This window comes from Bos mutus, chromosome 25 (assembly GCF_027580195.1).
Source record: "Bos mutus isolate GX-2022 chromosome 25, NWIPB_WYAK_1.1, whole genome shotgun sequence".
Taxonomy (NCBI): Eukaryota; Metazoa; Chordata; class Mammalia; order Artiodactyla; family Bovidae; genus Bos; species Bos mutus.
The window spans coordinates 1,635,179-1,648,812 of record NC_091641.1 but is presented as its reverse complement, the minus strand read 5'-3'; positions in this window follow the sequence as shown (position 1 = coordinate 1,648,812).

The following is a 13,634-nucleotide window of genomic DNA, read 5'->3' as shown; positions in this document are numbered from 1 at the left end:
CTCCATGTCTGGGGCTGAGGGCAGGGAGCACTGGGGCTTCGCAACCTCTGGCGGAAGGCTGGCTTCTCTGGTCAGCCTGGGCTGAGCCCCAGAGGGCAGCCGCAGGGGAGCGGAGAACACCTGGGGGAGGGTGTGGTGCTGGACACCCTCGCCTCCCCAGCCCCAGCCAGCTCAGTCTGGGGGTGCATTGCAGGCTCCACCCAGTCTCTCTGTCCCCAGCCTGTCCCTGTCATCTCGACTGGGAATCCAGCTTCACTTGATGACCCTGCCCTAGATGGGACACCTGTTCAGCACCTACTCTGTGCATTGTTCTTGTTTAGTCGCTAAATCATGTCCAACTCTTTGCAACCTTGTGGACTGTAGCCCTCCAGGTTCCTCTGTCCATGGGATTTCCCAGGCAAGAATACCAGAGAGGGTTGCCATTTCCTTCTCTGGGTGATCTTCCTGACCCAGGGGTTGAACGCACGTCTCCAGCATTGGTAGATGGGTTCTTTACCACTGAGCCACCAAGGAAGTCTGCTCGGTGTATGCTCTGCCATAAAATCTCATTTAATCCTATTCACAACCCCCTGAAAGAGTTTACCCCAGTTGACAGGTGAATACATGGAACAATTAAAACATGACTTTGGGAACACACAACTGACCCAGGGCAGAGCTGGGACCCAAGCCAGCCTGTGACTCTGAAGTTCCCTCCACTCCCACCCCCGCCTTCTGGCCTTTGGCTCCGAGGGGACCCAGTGCCAACGTGCTGTGCCAGTGCCTCTGTCTGTGTCCACTGGCCCTGGCATATGTGTCAATGCTTTTCCTCATCTCCCCCAAGGTCAGGAATGCCCCCCTCATAAGCACTTTCTACTTTGTATCTTTATTCCATTTCAGCAGCTGCAGAGTATAACTCAGTTTGTCCCTTTCCCAAATGGAAACACCTGAATGTCTATTTTAAGGGCGCAGAGTCCAGTCTTGGAACCAAACGACACCATGGGCTGGGTGTACTCGATACTGAGGCCGCAGTGGAAGCCGTGACTTCTAAAACCAAGCTCATCCCTGGGTCGCTGAGGTCCCTGGAGTCCACTTTCAATGTTGTGTATTATGACCTGGCAGGAACTCAATCATTCGTGTTGGGTGGAACATGAAATTGGGCCAGATTCCCTGCTTGGGGGCCCGTGGAATCCAAAAGTGCTGAGATCAGGTGGAGAGTGGTTTATTTGGAAGCTCCTTCATGATGAAACCAGCAGCTACTCAGATCTCCCCCTGAACGGTGCTGAGGAGTTTTCTTATTTCTCACCCATGCTAAGCACTGGGCTCACCTTACCTGATTCCCTGACATGGCCTCTTCCAGGAGCAAACCTTTGCATCAGGGCTTTGAACCCCTGCTGAGTCAGATAATTTCCTTCCTGCAGTTGGAGAAGCTCTGAACCCAGAACATGGGACCAAAGTACTCCTTCCAGAACACTGAGCTCTGCCACAACCAAAGATCCCGCATGCTGCAACAAAGATCAAAGATCCCCTGCCACAGCTGAGACTTGGCACAGCCGGAAAAGAAAAAAAAAGGCTGTAGGTGGTCAGTGCTGGGGGCTGGGCATTTTCCATGGGGGTCTTCTTCCTTCATGATTCCTTGCTCCACATTCAGCTGTGAACGAACCAACGCGGCCATTGACCTCAACCTCGATGGCTCAGAGAACCACCAGTTGACTGCCTGAGGTTGGTGTTGCTCAGTCACACGGAAGCGATTTGATCGTTACTGGGGACTTCAACATAACAAGGCAGCCTGTCAAGGCCAGGACTGTGCGTGTTTGGTTATGTGACTTTGGCCTTGACAGGCTGCTGGCTTCCCATTGTTTTCTTCAGGAAGCACTAGGCAAATTTACCGGAGGGTTTTACTTCTCTCTACAAAGCAGCAGTCCTGGTCTCTGTCGCTGTCAGTGCAAATATTCATGAGCACATTTTAAAACCTTGTTCAAGCAGAAATAAAACACAGAAGACTAAAGCTTGTGGGTAGATTGACATTTCCTTGTCACTCATCATATACCAGAGACCAGGTCCTGCGGGAATAATGCACCCCAAACCCTGGCTTTCTGTGCTTAAGGGAGTGGCGTGGGTCATGAAGGGTCTGTGTCTTGGCAAGACTCAGGACTGGCAAGAAATACTGCATTTACTTTCTTTGAAGTCTATTTATCATCAGATACCATATATATAACAGACATGTAATACATAGGCACAGTTTAAAAAGTCATCATAAATTGCGTACCAACAACCAACGGCTCTATTTAAGAAATGTTTGTTCAGGAACTTCCCTGGTGGTCCAGAGAAGGCGATGGCACCCCACTCTAGTTCTCTTGCCTGGAAAACCCCATGGACGGAGGAGCCTGGTGGGCTGCAGTCCATGGGGTCGCTAAGAGTCAGACATGACTGAGCGACTTCACTTTCACTTTTCACTTTCATGCATTGGAGAAGGAAATGGCAACCCACTCCAGTGTTCTTGCCTGGAGAATCCCAGGGACGGGGGAGCCTGGTGGGCTGCCGTCTCTGGGGTCGCACAGAGTCGGACACGACGAAGCGACTTAGCAGCAGCAGCAGCTGGTGGTCCAGTGCCTAAGACTCCTTAGGCAGGCCTCCTCCCAAGGCAGGGCGCCTGGGTTCCTGCCTGTCTCTTGTTGTTCTGTCACTAAGTCCTGTCTGACTCTTTGCGACCCCATGGACTACAGCAGGCCAGGCATCCCTGTCTAGGGACAGTGGAATGACTGAGTGGTATCTGTCTGCCCCCAAAAGGGCAATGGATCTGACTTGGGGGGAGCTCTCCGAAGTCCTTCCTTTGGGAACAGGCACTATGAGCCCTTGGAGTCTCTGCTGTTTTGAACTGGCCTGTAGGCCTTCGGTTGGAGCGGGGTGGTCCCCTGGGGTCAGCCACGCCCCCGGAGGTTGACCACGCCCCCTGGAGACAAGGGCACGCCCAGTTCCTTCCCAGCCGGCTTTGTCTTTCTACCCCGGGGGACCGAGGGCCACACGGTTGCTGCAGACGCAGCCGTCATTTTCCCCAGGGCAGCAGCGCTGGTTCCCAAGCCACCCGTTAGAAGCCAGGGCCTCTGGCAAAGCAGAAGAATCGAGGTAAGGCTTAACCATAGTTTGCAATCAAAAAGATCCCATCCTCCTGGACCCAGGACAGGTCTGCGCAGCGTGGGTGTGGCGGGGTGCGCTCAGGAAACACCCCCACCTCCACCCGCCCTCACCCCCAACCTCGTGGACAGAGTGCCATGTGCCTGTGGTCCCTCAGACAGGAGCTTTCGGAGCCCAGGGACCTCTCCTCATAGCCGCACCTCCTGCTCTATTTTAGGAGTTTCCAGTGCAAGAAATAGGAAAATGGAATAAATAAATATATTCTTGCTTCCAGATGAGAGAGGAGGCAGAGTGGAGAGGGCTCTGAGGAAACTTTCAGAGCAGTGTCTCCTGAGAACATTCAGACTGTCTCCCAGCTTGGGCAAGGTGGGGGCCCTGCTTACCTGTGGGGAGACTGAGGCCCCAAATTTCTAAAACAGCTAAGATTCAATTCCAGGCCTTCAGTACCTTCTGTGTGCTTGGTCTGTACACTTTCTTCTCTTAATAATATGATGTAACCTTTTTGTTTGTTTTTTTGTTTGTTGTTTTGTTGCTAAGTCATGCCCGGCTCTTTGCAACGCCATGGACTGTAGCACACCAGGCTCCTCTGCCTGTGGGATTCTCTAGGCAAGAATACTGGAGTGGGAGCCATTTCCTTCTCCAGGGCATCTTTCCAACCCAGGGATCGAACCCATGTCTCCTTCTTGGCAGGTGAATTCTTTACTGCTGAGCCACCAGGAGGCCAATCTTTTTTTTTTTTTTTTCACTAGAATGTAATTTAAAATATTGGCCTATTTACAAATCAAGGTGTGTACATGAAGCGGCTGACCTGGAAAGCCCAGGTGAGGGGGCTGGCCTGTGGCGAGAGCCCTGATTCCTTCCTCAGGCTTCTGCAGGGAACGCTGAACCCCTTCTCAGCAGCTCAGAGTCTGCTTCCCTGGCTTCTCTCTGCTGAGACACTGTCCAGGCCCTGACCCAGATTCCAGTTAAGCCCCAAGCTTGTCCGCACAGAAGCACCCGACAGCCATTGTTCACAACCTCTCAGCTGGTGACAGCTGGTCGGGGAGGGCCTCCTGGCCTGACGACAGCAGGCCTGGGTGGCTGGCTTCTGGGTCCAGCTGCTCTTGCTGTGTGTCCTTGAGCAAGCCACTGCTCCTCTCTGGGCCACCTGGACGGTGGCCTGGAGCTCCTGACATCTCTTCAATCTGGAATCCAATTGAGGGGGTGGTCTTTACAACAGTTCCTCATGATGATGCTCCAAGGCAGCTGACCTTTAGATAAGCTACCTGACTTTCTCTAAAAAGGCAGACAAGTCTGTTATTCCCATTTTACAGATGAAAAAAACTGAGGCTCGAGAAAAAGAAGGAACTTATTAGTGCAGAGGTCCACCCAGAATCTGGCCCTGGACATGCTGTCCTGAAGGCATGTTTCAGGCAGAAACCCAGGGCCTGGGCCAGAGATGGGGAATGTGCCCCCCTCAGTAGAGGAGTTATTACTGGAAGCATCCGTGTGCCCCCTGGGGACAGCCCCCAGGCCATCTGCAGACACCCAGGACAAAGCCCTGTTTCCTGTTTCCCTCCCTACCCTCTCTCTCTCTCTCTCTCTCTCTCAATCAGCAAATATTTGCTATTGTTCATGAGCTGCTGCCATGGTTACAGGCATCCCGGGAGCTGAGGGTCCAAGTTGGACTTTAAACTCTTTAAAATTCAAGACCTAGAGTAAACAGCTTCTCGAAACCTCAGTCCTGTAGTCCCCATCATGCCATGCTTTGAGCCCTTTGCTGGCTGAGGGGTGGGAGAGGTGGAGGAGGGACCCCACAGCCCTGAGTAGGGGAAAGAGAGCCTGAAGTCACACAGGCCCCACTTCCAGCCCCAGGGTTGACCCCTGCTCTGAAAAGTGCCACCCCTAGGCAGCTTCCAGTGACCCCAGCGGACTGAGTTCTGAGAATCCCTCCACCTCAGCTGTGGATCCTGAGTGAGGCAGGGTTCTTTGAGCCTTAGTTTGCTCATCCATAAAATAGGGGTGATTATAAAATAAGCACCCCAGGACTTTTTTTTTGAAGTATAGTGATAAGCATTGTTGTGCCAATCTCTGCTGTCCAGCAAAGTGACCCAGTTATACGGGTATGTACATTCCTTTTTTATATTCTTTTCCTTTCTGGTTGATCACAGGGTATCGAGTACGGTTTACTGTGCTGTACGGTAGGACCTTGTTGTTTACCCATTTTAATTGTAATAGTTTTCAGGGACTTCCCAGGGGGTCCAGTGACTAAGACTCTGAGCTCCCAAAGCAAAGGGCCCAGGTTCAAGCCCTGGTCAGGAAATTAGATCCCACATGCCACAACTTAAAAAAAAAAAAAAAGAAGAAATCCCAAGTGCTACAGTTGCAGATTAAAAATTCTCAGTGCTGCAACTAAGACCCAATGCAGCCAAATAAATATTTTTAAAATAATAAATAAATAAATGTAATAATTTGCATCTTCCAACCCCAAACTCCGAGTCCATCCCTCTCCTTCCTCCCTCCCCTTTTTCAACCACAAGTCTGTTCTCTGCATCGATGAGGCTGTTTCTGTTTGTTGTTGTTCAGTCACTAAGTTGTGTCCGACTATTTAAGACCCCATGGACTGCAGCACACCAGGCATTCCCTGTCCATCACCAACTCCCAGAGCTTGCTCAAACTCCTGTCCATCGAGTCGGTGATACCATCCAACCATCTCATCCTCTGTCGTCCCCTTCTCCTCTTGCCTTCAATCTTTCCCAGCATCAGGGTCTTTTCCAATGAGTCGGCTCTTTGCATCAGGTGGCCAAAGTATTGGAGCTTCAGCTTCAGCATCAGTCCTTCCAGTGAATGTTCAGGGTTGTCGAGCTACATTTTAGATTCCACGTATAAGTGATATCCTGTGGTATTTGTCTTTCTCTGTCTGACTTACTTCGGTTAGATGATACTCTCTAGTTGCATCCATGTTGCTGCAAATGGTAGTATTTCCCCAGGGCTTATTTTGAGGAGTAAAGCCGTCAGCTGAGAACATACGCGCTGAGTGGGAACATGTGAAGTGGATAGAAATCCAGAGGTCTGGTTACAATGGATGCAAATGCCCAAGGTTACTCCTCTACACAACTTCTCTGAGAGACTGGGGGCCAGTGATTTGACATGTTGGAGCAGCCGTTTCCTGCCTGTATAATGAGACAGCCATCACTACACAGCGTAGACTTGCTCTGAGGATTGGAAGAGCTGAGATGAGCGTTAGTCATCCCTTGTCGCGTGACAAATTCCTCGCAAACTGAGCGGCTGAAGACAGCAAACTTTATTATCTCAGGGTCTCCATGGGTCAGGAATGCGGGAGTGGCTTAGCTAGGTGGTTCTCGTTCAGGATCCTTTGTGAAGTGACGGCTGGGATGTTGGCCGGGCTGCAGTCTCTGAAGGCCCCGCTGGACTGGAAGACCTCCTTTCCTCACGCGGCTATGGGCAGGTGGCCTCAGTCTGTACCAGGTGGGTCGCTCTAGACAGGGCAGCTGACTTCCCACAATTATTCCGAGAGCACCTCGGATCTTCTGTAATCTAATCTCAGAAACATCTGCTGTCTTCTACGGGTCCCACAGACCAACCTTGGTGCCACATGTGGGCGGGGTCTGCTCAAGACGGCGCACACAGGAGGTGGAGTTCCCAGGGGCCACCTTCAAGGTTGGCTGCACCCCAGGAAAAGGTGGTACTGGGACCTAGTGACTCCTCAGTATGTGGGGGCAGTCCAGTCATTATGCAGGGTGCAAACCCAGAACCGGGAGCGTCTCAGGCTGGAGAAGCCTAATGACTTAGGCTGGAGACTTAGGCAGGAAGGAAAGACCAGACCCACACCTGGGGCTCCAGGCCCAATGAAGGCACAACTCCCTGGGGCCAGGCCAGGAGACTTGACCACCAGATCAAGGGCCGGGAGTGAGGACGCAGAGCAGGAGTCAGAGATCAGGTAGGATCAGGCAGCCTGGGTCAGTTATGGCTGAGAAGCCACGTGGACCATCCCCGCCCCTTTCTTCTCCCAAAGTGGCCGAAGCCCAGAGGGCGCTCTGTGGAGCAGGGAGTCAGGCTGGGGTGCAGGGGATGCCCTGGACCTTCTTGTCCCTGGAGACACTCTCTGAAGTTGCAGACAGCCCTGGTCGCCGTGTGAGCTCTGGCCGTGACGAGCCGGCCCTGCTTGGTCTCTTACCGCTGCTTTCTGATGTGAGTCTGTGCCAAGCCTCAGGCAGCAGCCGCCTTGCCTGCAGTTTCCTGAGCATCTCATTACTCGCCTGTGTTCCTGCCGCTTCATTCACCCTCCTTGGGGCCCAGGAATGAATTCAATGATCATCGAAGCGCCAGGGAGATGCCAAGAGCCTGGAATGAGATTCTCTCCATGCACCAACGCCCTCCCATTGCCTGAGACTCCGCTCAAATAACATGGCCCCAGAGAGGCTCTCCTGGACCCCGTCTCAAATGCTCCATGCTTTCTAAGTTCGACTTTGTTTTGCCTTCTCCAGAGCAGACTGCTCTGCACCATTCCCTCATGTCAGTCAGTTCAGTCACTCAGTCATGTCTGATTTTTTGCAACCCATGGACTGCAGCACGCCAGGCTTCCCTGTGCATCACCAGTTCCCAGACCTTGCTCAAACGCATGTCCATTGAGTCGGTGATGCCATCCAACCATCTCATCCTCTGTTGCCCCCCCTTCTCCTCCTGCCCTCAATCTTACCTAGCATCAGAGTCTTTTCCAATCAGTCAGTTCTTTCCATCAGGTGGCCAAAGTATTGGAGTTTCAGCTTCAGCATCAGTGCTTCCAATGAATATTCAGGACTGATTTCCTTTAGGATGGACTGGTTGGATCTCCTTGCAGTCCAAGGGACTCTCAAGAGTCTTCTCCATCACCACAGTTCAAAAGCATCAATTCTTCAGCACTCAGCTTTCTTTATGATCCAACTGTCACATCCATACATGACTACTGGAAAAACCATAGCTTTAACTAGATGGACCTTTGTTGGCAAAGTAATGTCTCTGCTTTTTAATATGCTAAAAAGTTGGTCATAGCTTTTCATCCAAGAAGCAAGCATCTTCTAATTTCATGGGTGCAATCACCATCTGCAATGATTATGGAGCCCAAGAAAGTAAAGTCTGTCACTGTTTCCATTGTTTCCCCATCTATTTGCCATGAAGTGATATAGCGACATATTGATTGCTTGTTTTTGATTGACTGATTGATGACTTGATCACTATTGTCTCCCCTGGGACTGGAAGCTCCTGAAGAAGGAGGAAGCAGGTCTGTATTATTCATTCTGCCTTCCCCAGAGCCCAGCCCCCTGCAGCACCTAGCAGGTTCTCATGTAAGTGTCTGCAGAAAGTGAATGAAGAAGGGAAGAGGTCATACTTCCCTGAAGAGCGCCTGCCAGGCCCGATGGAGTGGCTGTTACATTTTGAGACAGGGACAAGGACCAGCATGACCTCTGAGGGTACCTGGGATCAGCTTTTCCAGCTACAATTTCAGACCCAGGCCATGTTGCCTTTAAGTCACAAGAGAAGCTGCCCCATTTCCATTTCCATTGGCGCTAGTGGTAAAGAACCTGCCTACCGATGCAAGAGACAGAAGAGATGCAGGTTCAATCCCTGGGTTGAGAAGATCCCCTGACAGAGGGCATGGCTACCCACTCCAGTATTCTTGCCTGGAGAATCCCATGGACAGAGGAGCCTGGCGGGCTACAAAGAGGCTGCAAAGAGTTGGACAGGACTGAATCGAATTAGCACATAGACTCATAATCACCCCCAAATGAGTGGCGGGGACAGCAAATATTAAACCCCAGTTAGCAGGGAAGCAAAGGAAAAAAGGAGACAAACACCACATCTGCTGGAATGTCAATCATGTTTCCAGCATCAACATGAACATTTTAACAGCCTTTCTTTGAGCCCACTGAGTTTCCAGGCTTTTCTATTGGGTAAATGTGGGCGATCGCTGGTAAAAGTGGGGGAAGCAGTGTGACTTAGCAAGAAGAATGAAGGCGCTACTGGTCTGCCATCTGGCTACTGTGGGTACAATTGCCAGCTGTGCAGCTATTAAGTGCTTGCTGTGTGCTAAGCCCCAGAGAAGGTCCTGGTAAGGTCCCAAGATGTTAGGGCCTGCTCAGGCTGTGGCCCCAAGTGAATGTCCTTTCTTCCCCATCTCTCTAAACTCTAAAGTCAGCTCATCCTCAGACCCTGCTGCTTTCTGCCTCCTCCAGGAAGTGTCCCTGAACACTGATTCTCCCCTGCATCTGCACAGCAATTCAGAGTGTGCTGGATCCTCTGGCCCCCAGCATTCTTTAACCCCCTTCTCCACTGTGTCAGGCAGGGGAGGCCACACCTGCCCCCAGGGCTGGGCCCTGGCTGTCCTAAGCCAACTAGAGGAACCCTGCTGGGTGCTGGGCACGCTGGAGGCCGAAAGCATGTCATCAGGCTTCTGTTGTCTCTGAGGAGCTGGCCTTGTCCTGTGTGGGTGGGACAGAGACTCTGCCTACAGGCGTCACCAGGGCCCCAGGAGTGACTGTGACCTGAGCATGGACCTGCTTTCTTTGGCCTTGCCCCAGACATAGCCAGGGGCTGCTTTCTTTTTGGGGGGAAGGGGCCTCCTGGGATCATGGAAGTCTAGGAAGTCATGGAAGTCATGGGGTCTAGGAAGGAGGCTGGCCGACCCCCTGACCGCCCTCTGTCCTGAGGTCACTTCCTTACTGAGGAGGGGCAGGAAAGGGCCTCAGGGACTGTGCCACTCATGCTGCCCTGGACCCACTGTGCAATGGCATGAGGATGGGGTCTCTGAAGCCCCCTGGGAAGGATGCTGGGCTTCGGCGTCTAACGGGCTTGGCTGGTCTCCCTAAGTGCCCCCCACAGGTGGCTGATCTGTCCACACCCAGGCAGCAGCATCAGCCCCGCCATTCCCAGCAGTGCTGCCTGCCCCAGCGCCTCTGTTTATGGGGAATCAGAGCTCAGAAATGTGGCCAGTGCTGTCCTAGGTCTTTGCTCAAAACTCAACAACCCCCACTTTTAGCAGGAATTAGCATAAATCTTTAGGTTGTGGGGTCCAGACGTAAGAAAGGAAGCAATAGAGAGAGACAAACAAAAAAATCCAGGCGGATCCAAACGGACCAAGGTGGGGGCGAATCTGACCTCCAACAGACCTTGAGTCTCACACTGTGTATTGAACGACAGACCAGACAGTGGAGACCAAACAAGGACAAAAAGAGGGGGCACCCCACTCCCTCGGAAAGCCCTGCCCCTGCCCCACAGACTGTCTGTGCCTCCTTACTATGAATCTCGCTCCCCCTCCCTTGTCTCTACTCTTTAAAATTAAATCCCCATTGCCAAGTGGGCAGGAAGTTGATCTGTGCGCGAAGTTCCCCTTCTCCACACTTTGGCTACTGAATAAAGCTTGTGCTGCATGGACCTCAGTGTGTTTGGAGATGAGGTCTTGAGGAGGGTCAATGGGCTGTGGGGCCCTAATCTGATAAGATTGCTGTCTTATAAGAAGAGGAACAGGGAGACTTCCCTGGTAGTCCAGTGGCTAAGACTCCGAGCTCCCAATGCAGGCCCCCTGGGTTCAATCCCTGGTCGGGGAACTGGATCCTACGTGCCACAGCTAAAAGACCCAGCATGCCACTACTAAACATCCTGTGTGCTGTATCTGGGACCTGGTGCAGCCAAATAAGTAAATAAAAATAAATATCTCTTTAAAAAAATAATAAAAGGAACAGGGTCCTCCCTGGCAGTCCCAGTGACTAAGACTTCATCTTATAATGCAATGGGTACAATTTCCATCCTTGGTTGGGGAGCAAAGGTCTCACCTGCCTCTCGGCCAAAAAACACAAGACATAAAAAATCAAAAGCAATATTGTAACAAATTCAATAAAGACTTTAAAAAATGGTCCACATTAAAAAAAAAAAGTCTTTAAAAAAGAGGAACAGTGTAGTCAATATCTTCTAATGACTTATAATGGAAAAGAATCTGAAAAAGATTATGTATGTATAACCAAATCACTTTGCTGTTCTCCTGAAACATTGTGAATCAACTATATTCAATCAATAAAATTTTTTTAAAGGAAAGAGAAGAACAGACACCAGCGCTCTCTCCCTTTGCCATATGAGGACATGGTGAGAAGGCAGCCATCTGCAAGCCAAGAGAAGCCTCAGGATGAAACCTCGTGGCCAGCACTTTGATCTTGGACTTCCAGCGTCCAGAACTGGGAGAAGTCAGTTTCTGTTTAAGCGCAGCAGTCTTGGGTGTTCTGTCATGACAGTCTGGGCAGAATAAGACAATAATGATGACTTTAACCAACACTGTGGAGCACCTACAATGTGCCAGGCACTATTTCAGAAAATTTAAAGAAATCCCTGGACTTCTCTGGCCATCCAGTGGCGAAGACCCCATGCTTCCAATGCAGGGGGCGCAGGTTTGATTCCTGGTCAGGGAACTAAGATCTCACAAGCCACACGGTGGAGTAAAAAAAAAAAACAAACCAAGAAATTTCTGCTACGATGGAGTTCATATTCTAGTAAATGTGTTACATGATAATATGTATGCAATATCCATCTATCTATCCATCTATCATAGATATAGTAAAATTGTCAGATGGTAATTGTACTAATCAGGGTTCTCTAGAGAGACAACCAACAGGATATATATAAATAGAGCAGCAGGTGCCAAGACCCTGCAGTGAGAACAGAGAGTAGGAAGAACCCATGTGTGGCAGAAGGAGGGAGGTGGTGAGACAGGAGTGGGGGAGGTCTCCAAGGCCGAAGCTTCTGGAACACCCCAGTGAGGACTCTGGATTCTATTCAGCGTCCTGGAAGCTGCTGGAGGGTGGAGACCCTGGTGTCATCTGACAGGTGTTCATGGGACCGTCCTGGCTGCCGTGGGGACAGGGAGGACAAGGAGCCTGTCCTACCGACTCAGGAGGGAAGTGACGGTGGCTGAGCCCAGGGAGGCGGCAGTGGGGGTGGTGAGGAGGGCTTGGATGCTGGATCGATTCTGAAAGTAGAACCGACAGGGTTTCCCGGCAGATCGGCTGTGGGTGCGAGAGGAGGAGGGCGTGAGGATGACTCAGGTTCGGGCGGGAACTCGGGGGACGGCGAAGCGATGCCATCGGCTGAGACGGAGCACCAAGGAGGGGGGGTGGTGATGTGGTCAAGTGTCGGCCGTGAAGACGGAGGTGTGCGTGGCATCAAGTGGAGGCGTGTGCAGGTGTGCGCAGGTGTGTGCAGGTGTGCCTGCAGGTGCCCAGAGGTTGGGAGACAGTCAGGCTGTGGTTAGGAACGTGGGAGATCCAGGCATGGAGGCTGCACTGAAGGGAGTCGAGGTGGGGCCCTGGGTCCTGAGGGGCGCTCCTGGGTGAGAGGTCAGGAGAGCAGAGGAACAGAGCAGGAGCTGCTGGTCACAGAAAGAGCAGGTGGAGGGTAGAGTCCTGGGGAAAAGCATTCAGCGTGTTTCTGAAAGGAGAGAGAGACCCGCACTGGAAGGCATACCACCCCCCCAACAAATTCACGCCCACCTGGAGGCTCAGCGTGTGACCATAGACGAAGCGTCTTCGCAGGTGTGATCAGTTGAGATGAGATCACACGGGATCAGGGTGGCCCTCCATCCGGTGACAGGCGTCTCTTGTTTTGTTTTGATTTTTGGCTGTGCTGGATCTTCATGGCTGCGTGGGCTTTTCTCTAGCTGCAGAGAGCGGGGCCTGCTCTTGGATGTGTGTGTGGCTTCCCATTGCAGTGGCTTCTCTTGTGGAGCACGGGCTCTAGGGCGCACGGGCTTCAGCAGTCATGGTGCACAGGCTGAGTTGCCCCGTGGCAGGTGGGATCTTCCCAGACCAGGGACCGAACCCGTGTCTCCTGCATTGGCAGGCAGATTCTTTACCACTGAGCCACCAGGGAAGCCCTGCTTGGCATCTAATTAGAAGAAGAGAGGACATACAGAGACACAGAGGAGAAGGGAGGTGATGGCAGAGGTAGAGATCAGAGTGATGCGTCCACAATCGGAGGACACCGAGGGCTGCCGGGGGGCCCCCAGAAGCCGGAAGAGGCCTGGGGAGGATGCTCCATCAGACTCTGGAGGGGGAGTGTGGCCCCAGCAGCATCCTGCCTGTGGCCTTCTGGCCTCCAGCCCTGAGAGAACAAATGCCTGTTGTTTTAATCCACCCAGTTTTGAAGATGCTTTGTTCTTGCAGCCCCAGGAATGTAACAGGTGGGTACCCAGGTGACGCCCAGCCCACCCCAGGGGACATCCTTAGCCAGAGGGTAGGCACCCTGGCCCTCCTCTGCCGCTGGGACACTAGTGACCCTCTGTGGGAAGACTCTAGAGGGGTCACCGGTGACCTCTGTCCAGGGGACCAGGGCTAGGGTGCCCTTCTGCTGCTTTTCAGCGAGCCCCTTCCCTGCCTTGTTGCCTTACCGGATGAATGGCTGTAACGGCATGTGCTAGACTCTTACTAAAAAAATACTTTGTTGTTTATCTGAATTTGGATTTAACTGGGCCTTGTGTGTTTTTATTTGCTCAACATGGCAAC